This window comes from Anopheles aquasalis, chromosome 2 (assembly GCF_943734665.1).
Source record: "Anopheles aquasalis chromosome 2, idAnoAquaMG_Q_19, whole genome shotgun sequence".
Taxonomy (NCBI): Eukaryota; Metazoa; Arthropoda; class Insecta; order Diptera; family Culicidae; genus Anopheles; species Anopheles aquasalis.
Window position 1 is genome coordinate 24,000,001 of NC_064877.1, and position 12,500 is coordinate 24,012,500.

The window sequence follows — 12,500 nt, forward strand, 5'->3', positions numbered from 1 at the left end:
GAACCCATTTGCGCCTCATTTGTCTTGTTCTTTCTTAGGTGGTAACTTATTATTTATATTTAGTTAGAGCGAATTCACGCATTCAGCGTGAAACGGTGAGATAGCGGTAATACGCTATCATCGCTATCGGAAGTGAATGTTATATCTCGTAGTGAAAAACGAAAGGCAACAGAAGGAAACATTACGAAACCAAAACACATACACCAGAGACCTTTTTGGTAAAAATGCGAATCATTCTGATGGTGCTGCTGCCTCAGCTGTTGGCTGCTGCGGGAACAAGAAAATGAGAAACACTTTCGCTCGTCATCATCGTTGAGCTTCTAGGAGCGTGGTTTACAAAACCAGCTTCCACGTTTCGTTCCCTCAAGTATTTATTATATTTCAACTGTCTGCTGGTATTGTTTTGGATGGTGGCCCGGTGCTCTGATAGATGCAATTTGTTGTTTGAAATAAAATTTATTTAGCTTTAGTCGTGGTGGTAGCAGAAAGGCCAACTTACGCTTCTGGTGACGATGAAATTATGTATCAAAAGAAACAACGAAACAAGATTTTGTCGAACCAGACACCAGGCCAACATCGAACAGCAGCATCAGGAGGAGTTAGCGCAAAATCTGTGTCTCAAACACGAACAAACTAAAGTAGAGCGCGCAGAAACGAAAGCAAAAGATTCCCCTGAGGTAGCTGGCAATGTTGAGTGGACCTTTTTGAAGTGAACTTTTGTTACCAGCATCTTTGCTTCCTTTTGGCTATCTGCCTTTTTGCTCGCTCGGATTGTCCGCTTCCTTGGGAGCATCTGAACTTTGTTTGGTTATTAAAAATTCGAAAAATTCTGCTTGTGATGCCGCTTTCCCTTCACCACGTCAGGTGAGTGGACGTTAGGTTGTTAGTTGAGTTTTCAATAAGAATCCACTTACCCTGTTGCTTGTCAATCTGCCTCGTTCATCGTGACGACAAACCTCCACTCGCTGCAACAATGTTGAGAAGTTGTGTTTTGCAAATAGTTTTTCACTTTCTGCCATTTGCCATTTTGGTTGACTTCCTCTTCTGGCACTTCTGTTGTGCACCATTGAAGGTGAAGCACTCGCGGCCGCGATGGCTGCCGCCCCTGCACATCACTTGCTACAATGGAGGTCGAAAAGGAATAATATTAGGTGGAGCAGTGCTAACGAGAGACACACAGCGGCAAGTTTCGCCTCGCCGGTTCTGAGGTTGTCCCCGTTTCTCAAATGAGGTTCATCCGTAGCGACGCTCCATGCACATTGGACGGCCAGTCGGTTGGTCAGTTGGAGTTAGTTGGTCAGCAGTACGTCACGACCCTCCCTCTAGCGAGCCGAAATGCACACAGACACAGTCCCCGATAAGTGAATAATTTATGAGACCATCGGCGACGGCCACTCACTTGTCAGGCCAGTTAGTTCGCGCGGGGCCGGAAGGAAAGCGTAAAGGAAGGAAGCCGTTGGTTGAGAAAGGCCATCAAATGGAATGATAATTCGACGGCTGAATGGCTGCAGCCAGCTGCTGGTGCACCGTGCAATCCTTATCTATATTTGCTACCGCGTTGGTGGAAACGGTTTTTGGAGGTGGAATTTGTAAAGCCTTCGACACTGCTTTCGTTGCTGAAATGTGGGCAGCGGATTGCCACGAACGCCGCAATCAACAACTCCTCACTATTCAAACGTTCCCAACGGTTCGATCCGTTTCATACGCTATGCTTGCCAATAGCTTTTGCCGTTTTCTTCGTCCTGCCAAATGATTTCAAATCCCGTCGGTAGCATGAGTTTGCGATCGATGCAATACACACCTCGTTACACACAATCACTGCGGTTATGAAATGATAGGTAGCATTTAGCTCTATTGATATATATATATATATATGTGTATGTTTTTTTTCTTTTCTTATTGCAATTCATCGCAAATGTTGAAGCTTATTTAAGAGCATTTATCGTCCCGGGAAGCTCCTAGCGCGAAGAGCTCTCTCTTCAGTGCGGTACGAACAGTGCGTATCTCCCCTGGTTTGATCGCTTTCGGCAGATGCATAGTGAAAGCGTAACGCATAAAAATCGTATACATATAAAGATATATAGTTATATAAATACATATATTTACACCGGCATGGCTAGCATTTTTTATGGTATTTGTATAAAAGGTTTAGAAAAAAACTGAGAGAAACAGAATGGGAAACTGCGAAGCGAATGTGACCAACGAGATGAGTTGAGCAGAAACGAACGGGGTGCCTGATACAGGATGCAGCATATAGATTTTTGTTTGCATACTGTCGACCGATCGCCAACGCGCTCTCGAATCAAATGGAACGTGGTTATCGAAATCGGATAGATAGCGAGAGAGGAAAGGCGAACCAGGGGGAAAAGGAAACACATTTAGGGCGATCTCAGGCCGGCAAAGAGGTATCTCGGAAAACCTCCAAACGAATCCCGACGGAGCGAAGCGAAGTTCGGCAAAAATCAAGTAAATCGATGCGTGGCCAGCCGTGTGTGGCGTGTTCGCAAGGGACGATAAGCAAATGTTGTAAAAAGAAATGGATCATAACGAAACGACAATAGTCTCGCATATATTTTTATGTGTATTTCTTGCAGTCGCCCATGGAAAGAAACGTACCGAGGCGTGCGAACGGATGAAACATTGGAAAAGCGGGATGCTGTCGAAGAAGAAAGAAGCAGCATCTTACGGGTGAGTAACGTAGCGCTTTAACGCCGGATGACATATTCGATCGGGTTGTGGCCGCGTTTGTGTTTGATATTTTGTTTTTATGTTGTATTACCGTAATAATGTTGTTGCGAAAATCAAAGCACCACGTTGCGCCTGCGGCCTCGTTTGTAGTGACGATGATTCGGGCGATATTAAAGCCTCTTAGAGGCTGTGATATTTACAACCAAGAGTTAGGTCTTGAGACTGACTCACATCAAGTTTCGCCTTCTTGCCACATGCGTACCGAGCAAAGAACATCGACCAACATACCGGACCACGGTGGATGCTTTGCTCGTGAGCAGAAAACAACACGTTGGAACGGTAATAAAGTACGCAGGAACTAATCATATTAAGTAGTTCCAAGCAGTAATTGGGAACGGATAGGAACAGGAAGTAAAGCTAACTCAGCGCATTGCAAAGCACAACTTCCGTTTTATTTCCGTTGTTTGTTCTCTTTGCCTGGATTCCGTTTACCGAAAGTTTCACTTGACACAAAGTCGGATCGGTAAACCTTCTAACCGGCTTGGATTACGCACCAGCCAGCCGGCTAATCTTGAGAAGCCGAAGCAACGGCAGTGTCTGCTATCATACCGGCCGGCCTTCTCGGGGTCCCTGCCGGATAGGGAAAATTAAAATTAACCCAACGAAAATTAATCATCTTAAAAGTTTCGAATCGCCCTTACAGTCTACACACGATACCGCGAGCAACCAACCCGGGTAAGCATGGCGAACGGCGTACAAGTTTACTATGTTTTCCAGCAAACTGGGCAGCTCAGATGATGATTGCTGTATAAAGTTTTTCGGCTCAGCTGGATAATGAAGATACATTATCGGATAGTCTGGCGGGGTTTCTGTACGTGCGCATGTTCTATCGTTACCGGTCGGTTTAAAGTAACCGCTGCACGTTAGATGCGGGCGTGATTCTAGCAGCAAGCAAGAGTTGTATCCATGTAAAATTCATTACTCATTACAGTTCTCGTTTATATTAGTTACATCGTGCAGGACGATAAGAGGTGCAAACGTGATAATGTGTTGGTAAATATTTTGAATGAAATAAATAGGATTTTCCATTGCATCGAAGTAGGTGGATGGTTTGGTTGCCAGTCCGTAGGTTTTTTTCTGCTGAAATCTAGTAATCATAGAGCAAAATGTCAATCATTCCGAAGTTGAAAACTGTAGTGTAAAGTGTATCATTTAATTTCTTTAATTTAATCAGTTCTTATAAGTTTAAATTAAATTTGTTGTGCGACTCAAACGTAGACGTAAAGTCTGTAAATCGGTCATTCGGAGTTCTGAGAAGAATACTGTGTAAATCTAAGAAAATTGAAGATTGTGAAGTGTTCTGTTGAAAACGAAACGATGAGGTGATTCCTATTAGAAACAGTAAGTAGCATCCTGGTGAGCTAATGTTTCCAATTATTTGAAGATTTTGAATTACTTCCAAGGATAATTAAAAATAATCTATAAGCAGAAACGACATCGAATGTCTTGGACATTGTTCGTTGCTCCTAAGGTAGTGCATTTACAGTAACAGTTCCCTAGTCCCTCCTGTGCTTCGTTCGGTCCTTGAGCAGCTTACCGTACACGCCCACGGCACAGCACATTTCCTGAAACTGTTGCCAGAGTTCTAGGAGTGGCAATTGGATTAATTATGAAATAAGCTCACCAGTTCGTGCTAAGCAATCCGGACGCTTTTTGGGGGCGAATCTTTTTCCGTGGCTTGACAGGACCAATTCCTTGAGAAGAATGTGGTACAATATTTTCCCTCCGTTTTAATCGAATAATTCTCTTCTAAGCGAACCTGGGTGTCACCACAAAATTAAGGACAGTTTATTAATCACTCGTAAACGAGCCTCTGGGTCGCGTACTAATCCTCGGTGCAAATTGTACGGCGAGACCGCCAGCAGCCGAGTGCTGAGATGCTTGAGATCTCATCAGATGAACGGAACGGAGCATTAATGGCGAATCCTCCGGGAGGGTGGGTGGAGCTCGATTGGAAGTAGAGCATGTCCCACGCGGTGCGGTTGATGAGTTGATGAAATGCTACCAAGGCACCAGGGAAGGAAAGTGGGGACGAATATCGGTTGCCGTCGGTTACTGGACCGCAGTTCAACGGGAGAAACACGATCCCTCGGCACCGACCCACCCGCCCTTCCCAGAGCACCGTTAGTCGATTGTTCTCGTGGCTCGTCCCTAGCGAGCACCCGGTGACGGTAATTGACATTGAGCGTTGTCCAGCGGGTATATCGAGACGCAAGGCACCCGTGTCGATGTAAAATGAGTGGCAAATCCGGTTTAATGCTGCATTTGTTGAGCTTTTTCGCTGGAAACCAAAGAGAGGGACTAACGAGGGGCCAGCAGAACAAAGAACACGAACACGGGCTTTAAGCGACCAAGGGCTTTTCGCTTTAAACTGCGTGTCCAATCGCCCCTGGGATATCCGTGTCAGTGGGCCCACCCACTCTCCCACGTCGGGCATCCTGGCAGCCCGGGGTTCGGTTAGTCGAACATGTCTGCAGCGCAGCGGCGGTGTAATGAAAGAACAAAGCATCGAGCCGGAGGAGTAGAAATGATAATGCTTTAAGTAAAAAGTTTATTACTTGCGTCGGATCCATTTGGCATGAGCCATGAGTCTGAGGAAGGGTGTAGCAGGGTACCAGGGCGGTACCGAGGGCACCGGGGCGCAAGTAAACATTAGAGGTTATTTCCTTTGTGTGTGCGCGTGAGGGGTGAGGTGTGGGTGAAGAAGTACATTTCGGTACCTCATTACGCAGTACTTACCGTAACTCTCGTGTAACGCCACAGAAAACCACCGGTCCGGGGATGTCGAGGGACTGAGTACGCAAGGGATTTGCCAGAGTCATTGTGAAGACGGAGCAGTGGGCAACCTTCACGCCGGAACTGCTGCTTCTGCTGAGGCTGTTCTCGTTGTAAACCCGACTCGAGCCAACCCCGGACATTCTCATCAGCCGGAGAGGATCACGGATGCCGGAATTGGGGTCGCAAGGGTAAGCGGCGGTCCAATAAACAACATTTCATAGTTATTAAACGTGCGGCGGCGCTGCAAATCTTTTCCTTAAGATTCATGCGCATAAAGCCGGCCCTAGCACGCAGTCGTGGGGCTGGTTGGTGCGGCGAGAGTTTTTGAATTATGTCGCAATATTTGGTGCCATTTTTTACGCGTTCTTTGGATGAAGTTTTGGAGCACCGAAGCTACAAATTCTGGCTTCCGTTGTTGTATTTTGTTTTGTTGTAAATCAATTACATTTTAAATGATTTTATATTCTTCCCGGCATCGGACCCCCGGCTGGCACGCTTGTCACGGTGAGGCGCGCATGGTAACAGAAATAATGAGAAATAAATTCATGTCTGTTACAATCGTGTAATTATTCTTTGGAATTAAGTGTCTGGCGGCAGTTGAACCTGGCCTGGGAAAGCTCCTTTTGCGGGAAGATTGCCAGGAATGGTAGCCAACCGCTGTCTGCCTGTTTTTCTCTCTGCATTCTTTCTTAACGGGGATGACTTGCTGGACTTGGTGGTGCCAACGTTAACAGCAGATTCTTGGTCCCGAAGCGTCGCTGTTCTGCTTTAAAAAGATGCTTAAACGGTTTACTGCGAAGCACCGGATTAACGGCGACGACGGGTGGGTGTCATTTTTGATTTTCAATCGCACACACCGTGGACTTTGAATGTCGGGTTGACGATGATAGGGCTCGCTTCTTGGGTAAGGATTAAGAAGCGATGGGGCACGGGCATCATTGGCAGCTTATCATCGAGTGTTGCTAATCAGTAAGTGTTAAATCTAAAGCTGTCTTCAAATTAAATCAGCATTAGCCAATTGAACAGATTACTCGCTTGGGTTCATATCATAACGCCATTCGTGCCAGGAGCTATGTTACAGTAACAGAGTTTTTTTATTGAAAAAATATATTTATCTTTTGTGGCTCTTTTTGTGGAGTGTATGGGAGCTTGATGCTGGATCGTTGGAGGTATAAACATGATTTTTATAAATTCCAAATAAAACTTAAAAACTTCATATGTCCGGTTACTCCTATTTTCATAATAACGACAATGAAATCTAACGTTGCAACAAAAGAAATATCAGATAGCATTAGGATGGATTTTGGGAAAGCCAATACCATTGTTTTCGTTGATACACCCTAAACTGATCTTCTGTGCCCATCGGATGTCACTGAGCAAATTTGCGCAAAAGCCAGATACCAGATATTATTTGATTAAATAACAATGTTCCGAAATGGCTGCCGAATTTACTGCCCTCCTGCTACTCCTCACCGTTACTGAGTCGCTGGTCCAATCCTGCTCCCCCAAGCTCCGGCGATGAGTGTATGAAGATGTTCATCTAACTTCCTAATATCGGACGCTTGACGGATGTCCCTTAGCGCCGACCGAAAACAAAAAAAAATAGGAAAAAAGCAACGGCGCAAGGGAGACGAAAAGAAAAGTAACTTTCAGCTGACCTAACAGCTTCTAAAATATTGAAACTTTCGTCCCTTCCGTGGCCACCCCGGGAAAAACTTTGTCAAACTAGGGCGGACGGCGCTGACACTCCCTCACTTGCAGTGCCGTATCCCGACGGGCCCACTCCATCGACGATGTCGATGTGCGTTTTATACGAAAGTCGTGAAATGTGATGATCGTCCCAATTCCCCCCCCCCCCCCCCCCACACCCCGGGCCCTTATTCTTCTTTGGCTTGGTCGAACTTGTTTTCCAGACAGCCACACATCAGTTCCAATCCTAGTCCGCTCGCGACCCCGAAAAAAAGGCTCCGCCTCAGCCACTATCGGACAGCTTCGATCGGTTGGATCGATTGCATGAGTACCGGGCAGGGATGGCCCGGTCTGGCCTGCCCACACTTCTCATCGTGATGGTGGTTGGTTTGGTTTTTGGTCGTTTGCTTTGCATTTGCCCATCGCCACCACCGCGTGTAACAGTTCGAGCGAAGGGGAAAAGGGGGAAGGGTGTAAAATCGCAGCCCCGCACGGTTGTGGCAGCAGTGTGCTGATTGAATTACCACGAAATGTCTTAAGAGACCCCGAGGTCAGGCCGATGCTGCTGCTGCGGCGCTCGATGCGCATTCGATGCGGCGAAGCAAAAATTTGATCCAACACCCAGGGGATCTGTTACCCGTTACGAGAGTGGTCCTGGCCCTGGCCCTATCGAATCCGCAAAGGGTGAGAGGGTGAGAGGGTGAGAGAGAGAGAGAACAAAACAGAGATGAAAAAAATAAGGGAAAATGCCACAAAAAACACTGGCCGCGCCTTTTCATTCGCGGCACCGGTCCTGCGGGCCATCCGGGCAAGAGCATAACATCTGTCTCTTAATGGCGTCGAAGTTGCTGCCTGGCATGGGCGTTCGGCGTTGTTCTCTACCAGTTATCGTGAGACTTGCTGGTGTTTTAGTTCTTGTTGTTCAAAGTCAATCAATGCACGTGGCGAAGGGGCCAAGTCCTGCTGCTCTGCGCACTTCCTTGCTTCTTCTCGCTTCTCTTATGCTGGAGCCAGAATCGTGCCATTAAAATTGGAATCCGGGAAAGTGGGAGGGACGGTTACAATAGGTGGGGAAGCATCCCATTCCGATGGGTCCCAAAAACCCGAAAAAGAACGCACATAAAGTCTCATTCTGCCCGCCTCGTCCCGGTCTCGGTGTCCCTTTAAAATCCTTTTCCGGTGCCTGCCGGTCCAAGCAATGGCCGCTCGGTGCCAATCGGTGTCACGATTATCGTATCTCAATCAAATGGAATCATTTTAAAAGCGTCGGAATGGAATGGGAACGGAACCGAAAGTGGATGGACCCCCGGCAAAAAAAGGGAGAATCTTTTGGGCTGATCTCGTGACCTTCTTTCATCAATCTGGCCCATCAAAGCCCATACGCCCGGCAAACGCAATCGGCCAATCGTATATTGGCATTCTGCTTGGCCAGGGGCCCGGGTTTCGGTTCGCACCAGATTACTTTTATGGTTCCGGGCGCACCGCATCGCTTCGTAGGGATGCCGCCGGGATCCGGGCGGCCAGTTCGAAGATTCGCCCAGTTTCGGGACAATAAGATGAGCGATAAAATGGTGCCGTGGTGGCCACTTGGTATCTTTGAAGGCCACCCTCCCTTTCTCTGTCTTTGTTGTTCTCTTCTTCTGACTCTTTCACCGATCCGCTTAGCATGGCTTTTGCGTACGGCATTGTGGCCTTGTCAGCGAAGGGCTATCGAATGGCATAAAACCGGATGAAGGTCGGTCAACTTCATCAAACTGGCCAGAACACGTAGCACAGCGAATGGTAACCGCCAAATCGAAACAATCATTCGCATTCGCCGAAGCTAAGCGACACTTTTGGAGCCGAAGGCGAAGTCATCCGCTGCCAGACGCTGCAGCATTCTCCGCTACGCAGCAGCAACAGTGTAGGCCATGAGATGGTTGCCCTCGCAACGGACGTGGTAACGGGGCCCGGGAACAGCGAGCCAATGGCAAACGTAGCGACCGGTGAACGCACAAAAGAATGGCGCTAAACGACGCCATTTTGTGGCTAAATATTTAATTTTTATACGTCCAGCTGGCCAGTGTTGGCGGTAAGTGTGTGTGTGTGTGCAGGACTTGGACCGGTTGGGAGGACGTTTTGGGCACCCGTCATGCCCACCGTCAGTCCGACCCAACAAACGAATCGAACCCGAAATGACATTTTTCTCTGGCATTTTTTTTCATCTTCGTTTCCGGGCGACACCATCCACCAGGGTGTCCCGGCGCCAGTGCACGCGCACTCGGTGCGAGAGAATAATGAACAGAAGGTTTTAATATTTTCTAAGGTCCGCACCGAGCGAGAACGATCCTATCTGTCGGCGACCCATGGCAACCATGATTAATATTTTAACTTTTCTTTTCGCTTTTTTTTCTTTTATTTTCCTCCCTTTGTTCATCATCAGTCACCGGGGGTTGATTTACGCCGCCACAGGTATTCACCGGTGGTGCTGGAGCACTGCAGGGAGTCTGCTGTTTGGCGAGTGAGCGATAAGATGTTGGAAACACTTTTTTTTTGCGCAGGTTGCAGGATGATTAGATTCTGAAGCCCGCTCACGGATCAGCGGAATGCATAAGGCTTCAGGGCTGGTTAGGAAATGAACAAAACAACAATAACAAAAAAAAAACAAACAGCCAAATCATTTTCTGATAAAGCAAACCGGAAGACCCTAAATCCTGACAATAGCTCAACGCCTTGGAAGCCAGGCTAACTCCCACATGGTTTACTTGGTGGTTGGTGGATTTATGTTCAGTTTCCTGGTTTGATGTTTTAATCGCCCATATTTTAATGTATAAATCAATATTAAGGCAAACAATGAACGGCGGTACCGGAGTATCTCGAACTCTCGGCTCGCTGGAGCAAGACATATTAACGTACCGGAAGCGGAACATTAGTTCCACCTCCACCTCGCGGTACTAATCAGCTGGGCGTAATAATTGTATCAATTAATCTGGCCACGATTTATGCCATGTTTTAAAGTTTCCATGATCTCCGAACCTCCCGCACTTGGTGTGGAGAGGATGGTGTGCTTTTCCGGTGTAGCAATTCGCCGCGTCTCTTGTCCTTGCCGAGACGATGGATTTTATTTAATTTTTCTCCTCTTCATATCCGTTCGCTGGGTGAGATGATGGCATGAGACAGAGGCAGCGCGCGGTTAATGCTTGCTCGGGTAAGCTGCATAATTAGATCGCCTTAGCGTGAGTGAGAAGCATTGCCGGGCGTGGATTAATGGATGGACGTGGCTGCCTAATGTCATCTATCATGCTCGCCTGGAGAGGCATTTATAGAGAGGTGAAACTTGATGATGCCCTTGTGCAATGGGTCAATTTAAAACAGAAATTTTGTCATTCAATTTTGCTAATGCTTTCGGTTTACATTTCCGTTTCGACATAACGCAGGTGATTTATGCTCGAGTGTCAGTAACCAATCGGTTATCCTGCGATAAGCCTCGACAATGTTGAGATGCCTATGAAGCAAAGTGACGAATTTTTGAAGAGAAAGTTACGAGAAACAATCGAATAGCCTTCGTAGTAGTGTACGCCTGGGGTAGGCTGGGCATCTCATGAGAATTCATTGAGGTGGAGCGCGAGTATCGACATTGATTCCGAAAGTTTTCTAAAGGCAAAAACAGGATCATGCTACCCCATGGATGTACCGGCAGATTGGTAAGTGCTTTCCTTTCCATCACTTTATTTGTAGTTTCTAAATCTAATATTTTATTGCTTATGAAGTTTAATAAGGCAAGGGTTTTATTTTATTTTCAAAGATTACACTTCTCCAGACTTTGAATCACATCACTTTGAATTTCTTTCATTGCAAAACTATCCGTTCATTGCTTCAACAATAAGCTCTCCGTGTTTCTTTGGGCTATAATCCAGTATACCTCAAACATGGATAATGGGTTTAAAATGATTGATTTATTTTCATCGTATCATGAGTAGACTGCCTTACAATTGAAATTTGATACCATTTTTGTGCTTAAACACCAAGAGTTCAATGTACAGAATGTCAGAAAGTTTTCCCAATTCTTATGATCAACTTTTAGCATCAATGTTTTTAGAAGTTATTAACTATCATTCGTTAGTCTGACTCCTTAATAGACAAGAAGTAGAAGTCTTTAATATTTTGAGCTAATACCAGAGGCTTCCATCGAAGCAAAACGGGGAGATATGCTTTTTGCACATGAAAACAGATGCTTTTTGCTTTTCCTCAGCAACAGCAATGGAGTTACATCGCGTGCTGCAGAGTGAAGCATCTTTAATTCCAGAAATTTTAATTTCATTTTATCAATTTCTCTCCCTATTTCAATCCAAGTTGCGCAATTAATTAGGCACCGATTGATATCGTTATCGTCCATTTCTTGGCACTCTCTGTCTCCCTGCTAAACTACCCCGTGACACTGTAGCTTCCCTTCTTATCATCAACCACAACTCTGTCGCCTTAGGGTTCGTTGAAGTTAATCCTTCAGTTTCTCGAAGTGTTCCCATTCCCTTATAGACACGACTCGTGGTTTCTAAATCCCTCAGCATTCCGCCAAGAGAACCGTTCCGGTCCGAACCGAAAATGCAATCTATTTCCCTAGTTTATGCGCGATCTCGCTAGCAATCCGCGGTAAACGCGATGCCACGCTGCCATGCTCCTCTTGCCTCAAGTGTCGATTGTCTTAGCAGGAAATGGAATAAATTTGTGACCATCAACGTCAACGACGACGACGACGACGATGCCTGCCGTTTGCCGACGGAAAGATAGTTTCCATTTCTTCCGGCAAATCTTCCGTTTAATCGCAACCATTTCACTGCGATCGATCCTCAGCGCGTCGCAACTTCATCCGAGGTATCGAAGGCATGGCGCATTCTAGGCCACCGTTCTCCCCTCAGGGCGCGCTGACATCGAGAGCTTCGACGAAATTGAATTGTTCGCCCAAGCAACGAAACGCCCCTCTCGGCGCAAGCTACTCGTCGGTGGTGGATCAATAGCGACGCGCAAAAGGAACACTTTTCTCTCGAGCACTTCCACTGTGGGTCCTTGTTGTGGGGTACGGTGTCGAGGGTATGTTTGCCAACTTACACCCCCAAACGCCCCCCCCCCCCCCCAACCACCCTGTACCATCACCAACGGCCACCTGCGAGGTCCGGACCTTGCGATCGTTCGATGCGTTCGTTCATATTTAAATTAATAATAACGCCACGAACGGCGAGTTTTGTGGCTCATGAAACGGTTTCAATGGGATCCACCCGGTTCCACCTCAGTTGCTCGCTACTCGGTGA

At 46.7% G+C, this 12,500-nt stretch overlaps 2 protein-coding genes across 3 annotated transcripts in view; one reads left to right on the top strand and one right to left on the bottom strand.

The window, feature by feature from the left end:
• The window catches only part of LOC126568949 (EH domain-containing protein 1), a 31,469-nt gene extending 28,911 nt beyond the window's left edge, over positions 1-2,558 (top strand). For both annotated transcript variants that reach the window (XM_050225667.1, XM_050225668.1), the window contains one exon: positions 1-2,558. This exon is cut by the window's left edge and continues 818 nt beyond it. The gene's annotated coding sequence lies outside the window, so the exon portion shown is untranslated.
• Positions 1-12,500, bottom strand: part of LOC126568946 (heat shock protein 70 A1-like) — a 148,470-nt gene that overhangs the window by 60,253 nt on the left and 75,717 nt on the right. The gene's annotated exons all lie outside the window — the stretch shown is intronic.